At 38.1% G+C, this 6,536-nt stretch overlaps 1 pseudogene; it reads right to left on the reverse strand.

The window, feature by feature from the left end:
* Positions 1-3,626: 3,626 nt before the first annotated feature.
* On the reverse strand, positions 3,627-4,571 carry LOC101547075 (olfactory receptor 502-like; annotated as a pseudogene).
* Positions 4,572-6,536: the final 1,965 nt, after the last annotated feature.

Raw genomic sequence — 6,536 nt, forward strand, 5'->3', positions numbered from 1 at the left:
TAAACTGTTCAGTTATAAAGTTTTATGATTGCTTGCATAAAACCTTAATTTTTATGATTGTATAGATATCCCTGCCTCCAGCACCATGTAATTAAACCAACGGCCAACATACAGAGACTATAAGACCAAACTGCCTGAAGAGAGCAATGCAGAGTCTCTTGCACTCCGTGCCTGGCTCTCTTCACCAGGGCCTCTCAGAGGGGATGGCTTGCCTTTCCCTTCCTGCCCCAAGCAGAGCCTTGACAGTTGAAGACCTCCAGAACAAAACCACAGCCATGCTCAAGGCCACTCTCCACAGGTTCCGATGAGCCTCACGCATGAAGGGACCAGCAGAGGAAACCAGGTGTGTGGGCCCTGGGGCTGAGGTTTCCAAGCCTGCTTGAATTGGGACTGAACCTTCTCCATCCAGTCCCCCCCATTTTCCAGTGGCTTGGGAGCCACACTCACAAACTGTACCCAGCACTGTGTAACCCCACCAATGGCCAACATCCAGAGACTTTAAGACCAAGCTCCCAGAAGCTTTGCGGCCGAGTAACACCAAATAGCCTTATTCTCCTTCTTGGCAAACCTGACAAGCTAGCATCAGCCTATTGCCCTCATGGGAGAGCCTTGCAAGCTCCCCATGGCGTATTCATATCCCAATACAGTAAAAGATATATACATACCTCTCAGAGAGCCCAGCAAGCTACAAGAGGATCCCGCCAATATGGCAGAGCCTAGCAAGATACCCATAGCCCATGCCATATGCCAAAAACAGTACATAGGCCTCATTCCCTTGACCCTGTAAGGGCCTCCAATATTTGGGAAAGAGGAGTAAGGGAGGCTCTAAAACTCAGGGCTGAGTGCAATAGAGATATTACTGGTGCCTGCTCGAGTAACTTGATGAACAACAGCAGGACAGTGACAGTGACAGTATAGATATCCAAGTTGCACATTTAACTTTTTAAATAAAGAAAAAGGTTATGTCTATTAATTTTCTTAGCTTAATCTTTCTTATTCTGTTTCTCTGGTCAATTATTTTTATAGACTTCCATTTTTGACATCTTATTTTCTTAGCCTTGTCATTGCTTTTTTGTTTGTTTCTGAGTGAGATATAGAAATAATTTTGTTTAGGAATAAATGTGCCTTGAGATGTGTTATTTTGATGCTTATTCGTAATTCCTGAGTCAGTATGTATATTTGCTCATTTTATATCCTCTAAAGGCTGAGACTCCCCAGTTCCCCACACTAAAGTGTTATAAGACTTGCTCATGTTCCCTGTCCCAAACATAGAATTGAAACAACTAACATCATCAAATTGACATGCTTTGGGTTTTGACATACTCCTCTTTTCAACCCAAGACAACACTAAACCTGAACCTAATTTTGTAACCCTTTGTTCTGGCTTCTGTTTTGCACAGAAAAGAAGTACCATTGTGTTAGATTTTATTCTCTCAGTTCTCACAGTTCCTGGTGAGACAATGCCTTATGTCCTGTAAGCTGAAGCAGAATATTTAAGACATTTAACATTCTATCATGTGTTTAATTTTATTCACAATGGGACTGAATAAGAACAAGAAGTCTGCCATTTATTGGAGAGAAACCACAATGATATATCACAAGCAGGCCTAAGAGAGACTAGACTTGCAGATATTATTTTTTCCAACTCATAGATAATAAGAAGAGAGATATCTCCTGCAATCTTGCATAGATGTATCTTCCCAGGGAGGCTTATATTTCCCTTTCCTTCCCCACCTTGTTCCTTTCCCTTACTCCACTCTGCTATTCCATTTGCCAACATATGAAACCTTTAAAATTGTTTGAATCACGAACTTGTTAAATTTTCTCTCTTATACTATACAGTAAATTCCATGAGTAAACATATATTTGATATTTTTTTCACTTGCTTTCCAAAGACCAATGACAATTCCTGAAATATAGGAACATGAGATGTTGAATATTTTCAACATAATTTTTTTTATTTTATTGAATCACCGTGAGATAGTTACAAGCTTTCATGTTTGGGCTACAATCACACAATGATCAAACACCCATCCCTCCACCACTGAGCATTTCCCACGACCAATATCCTTGGTATATCCCCCCCTGTCCCACCCTCACCTGCCTCCTTGGCAGACAATATTCCCCATACCCTCTATCTACTTTTGGGCATTATGGCTTGCAACACAGACACTGAGAGGTCATCATGTTTGGTCCATTATCTACTTTCAGCATGCATCTCTCATCCCAACTGATTCCTCCAGCCATCATTTTCTTAGTGATCCTTTCTCTATTACAACTGCCTTCTCTCTTGGGCTCATGAAGCAGGCTTCCAGCTATGGGACAATCCTCCTGGCCCCTGTATCTACTGTCCTTGGATGTCATCCTCATGTGAGTTTCTTCTATACTCCGCAAACGCGTGCTGACCTTCTATGTCTGGGTCTCTCTTTCTGACTCATTTCACTTAGCATCAACATAGTTATTAAATGGATGATTCAATAAAAAAGTGGATGAAATAATTTATAGTCTTAATAATTAATGCTAATAAAAAGAAGCAAATTTGTATCTGACACATTAAAAATGGTCGAGAAAGTAATAACTATTCCACAGATCTGAATATATTGGATGATTAAGCCCATTAAAGGAGTTCATGGAGCTACCACACAGGAGAGAGACAATTCTGTCTCCCAAGCTCCCTGAGTATCACCAAGATCTGAGCATGAACCAGACCTGAAAGTTGGTCCTACTCAGACCCAGAAAAGTTTAAGAACTTGTTTCTTCCCACAGAGAATTTGCCAAGTCTAGCCTGTCAGAGATCAATCACAGGTCAGTCAGATAACTGTCATACTTCTGAGGTCTATGGTGTCTGGACTAGAGATCAGGAACCAAAACACAGGTGGAAAGAAACCATTCCTAAAAATGATCTTCCTGCTCCAATGTTCTCTCTGGTTCAACTTGGTTATTTTGTCTTGGTGTCAGACTTATGCATAGTTATCACACTCCTTTGAGGATAAATGGCAGCTGAAACTGGGCATACTTGAATGCATTAGAAGTACAATAATCTGAACTCATTTTTCAAAAAAATCAATAAACATTAAAAAGGTTTTTAACTGATTATTTTTCATTTGAAACAACATATATTTCTACTATAATTTAAATATTTTAAGGTGACTCACCATGGATGTCTGATTTACAATTTGATATTAGATCATTCACCCACACATTCAATAAAAACTATTATGGTATGTAAATGGCTATATTCTTTACCACAGATATGCTATTCATAGTCTTTGTAGATAGAAAAATTTAAAAAATCTAACCTTCAGTCTATCGAAGAAACCACCATTATTTGTGGCACTGGGAAGGAAATCTAGAGAGTCTGTAGAGGCAGTGCTTTGAGTGGATAAGGTGTTTGCCTTGCAAGTCATGGACCTGTTTCTGAGTATCTCGCCTGCACGGCAGAGCCTGGCAAGCTACCCGTGGCTTATTCGATATGCCAAAAATAGTAACAACTAGTTACACAATGGAGACATTAATTGTGCTGACTCAAGAAACTCGAGGAGCAGGAAGATGAAGTGATACAGTGATGCCATTTATTCTTGTTATTACATTAAAAATAATATTAAAATATAAAACAACATGCTTCACTAAGAAAATATCTTTCTAGCAAGCTGTCTCTTTAGAGCCCCTTTAATCTCATTGTTCCTGAGGCTGTAGATGAGGGGGTTCAGCATGGGGATCACCACTATGTAGAACACAGACACTACCTTGTTCTGGTTAGTTGAATAACTGGACTTGGGCATCACGTAAATGAATGTGACAGTCCCATAAAATAGAGTGACTGCAGTGAGGTGGGAGGTGCAGGTGGAGAAGGCTTTCTGGCGCCCCTCAGTGGAGCGCATCTTCAGGATGGTGATGAGGATGCAGACATAGGAGATGGCAATTATAAACATTGTGAGCAAAATGATGGAGCCAGCAGTAAAGGAGGGGACCACTGCAGGGATACTGGCATCAGAACATGAGAGTTCAATTAAAGGAGTAAAATCACAGAAGAAATGATTCACTTGATTTGGCCCACAGAAGAACAAAGAAAAGAATGAAATAGTGAACGAAGAAGCATCAAAAATACCACCAATGTAAGACACTACTAGTAACTGAACATAGACTTGTGTAGACATTTTGTTGGCATACAAGAGTGGGTTGCAGATTGCCACAAAGCGATCATAGGCCATGACAGCCAGAAGGCAGCACTCAGCCGACCCAAAGAAAACAGCTGTACCAAGCTGGATGCCACATCCCAGATAAGATATTGTGTTTTTCTCCACCAAGAAGTTTACAAGCATTTTGGGAGTGACAGAAGAGGAATAGCCTATGTCAACGAAAGCCAAATGGCTCAGAAAAAAGTACATAGGGTGATGGAGCTGAGAAGACACCCTGATAAGAGTGATTGTGCTGAGGTTGCCAGAGATGGTCACCAGGTAGATGCAAAGGATGATCAGGAAGAGGATGATTCAAAGAATGGGGTCATTGGTTAAGCCCAGTAAAATAAACTCTGTTATTGTAGTGTAGTTTCTGTTTTGCGGGGAATCCATGAGACAATGAAGAACAGCTAAAACATTACTGAAGAACATTATAAATTCAATAGTTTAATTTTCTTTAATACATTTAGAAATTTATAGCAAAAAATAGTTATTTAAGCTTAAGTGCATACTTACATACAAAATTGAATCTCTTTTTAATCTTAGGAGAAACTCCAGAAAATTTTTTTACTTCATAACATTTTTATTTTATGTCTCCTTTTTGACATTGTATAATTTCCATATAGACACTATTGTGGGTTTCAGGTTAAAGAAAACAATATAAAAATTAAAGGGTAACAAATTATAATGGTAAACACAATAAAATATATGTTAATTGAAGGTTTGCAATAAAGACACTAATGAGAAGCACTTATAATATGCTTGATAAAGAAGAATAAATATCATATAAATGTATCTTTATGTATATTTCTCTTTTATTGGAATCAAATTAAATTAATAATCATTATTTTATGCATGAATAAGATGGGTTATAGAAGTTACTTAACTTTACAAGGGCATATAACAGTTGTAGAATCAGAATATGAAGTCCCAGAAATTTTGAGACAATTTATTACTGTAGCACTGTAGCACTGTTGTTCCCTTGTTCATGGATTTGCTTGAGCAGGTACCAGTAACATAGTCATTGTAAGACTTCTTTTGTCACTGTTTTTGGCATATCAAATATGCCACAGGTAGCTTGCCAGGGTCTGCTGTGTGGGCAAGATGGTCTCAGTAGCTTGCCGGGCTCTACTAGAGGGACGGAGGAATCGATCCCAGGTCTTCCGCTTGCAAGTCAAACACCCTACCCTCTGTGCTCTATGAAATTAAGTAATGCTACCATAAAATTTAAAGTTAAATATTTCTGTATCTGACAATGAGTGCACACAGATTAACCTAAAGCCTCTTACAGTTATGTATAAATGAAGTATAAAGACTCATGTATCTCTCAGTATCTATTAGTCAAATAAGATTACTTTTCAAAACTAAAATTAAAAAGGTCCTCAACACAAATCCACAAAGGATTTTTCATTAAGGGCACTGAGTAAAGTCATTTATTGTAAATTAATTGGATTTAAAAATTTATAATTAGATAAATTAACGTTCTATCCTCAGGTTTTTTTTAAAAATTTACTAAACTACCTTCACTTGCTAAACTTTACATTTTGTAGACCTTATCTATTTTATGGAACCATTCAAGTGAATTAGCACAGAATTATTCCTAAAAATAATTTTAATAGTTATGTACCTGTAGATACAGTTTTTGAAAAAAAAACTGTTTTTCTATATCAATTTTTTATTGATTTACAGTTTTGTGGAATTCAGGAGATTATCTCTATTCATCTATAAATATAGGTGTCATCTCCTGCACTATAAAAGAGTAAAAGAGTGAGAAAGAGAGAGGAAGATGAGGCTGGGAAGATAAGGGAAAGACAGAGAGAGAAAATATGAAATATTTAGTTGTAGAAGCAATATAAAATAAGTTATTTTGTGCCTATTAAGGGGGAAGTATGGGAAAATAGGGACATGGTGAAGGGAAGGTCAATCTGGTGGCGGGATTGTTGTGGGAATATTGAATGCCTGTAATGACTGTATTATGAACAATTTTATAAACCACAGTGTCTAAACAAAGTTAAATTTTTTTAAAAAAAATATATGAGATAAAAACTAAACCTATGGGTTAGAGCCATAGCATAGCGGATAGAGGTGTAGAGCCTTTGGCTTGCATGCGACTGACCCAGTTTTGAATCCCAGCATTCCATATGGTCCACTGAGCAACGCCAGGAGTAATTCCTGAGTGCAGAGCCAAGAGTGACCCCTGTGCATCCCTTGGTGTGACCCCCAAAACAAACAAACAAACAAACAAAACCACAAAAAAACCTAATCCTAGTAAGAGAACAACAAATGGTCAAAGTCATCAGAACTAAAGTTTTTTTTCTAGGGAAATTAGCCTACGTGGGGGTGGACTTGGGGAGGGAA

The sequence above is a fragment of the Sorex araneus genome, chromosome 6 (assembly GCF_027595985.1).
Source record: "Sorex araneus isolate mSorAra2 chromosome 6, mSorAra2.pri, whole genome shotgun sequence".
Taxonomy (NCBI): domain Eukaryota; kingdom Metazoa; phylum Chordata; class Mammalia; order Eulipotyphla; family Soricidae; genus Sorex; species Sorex araneus.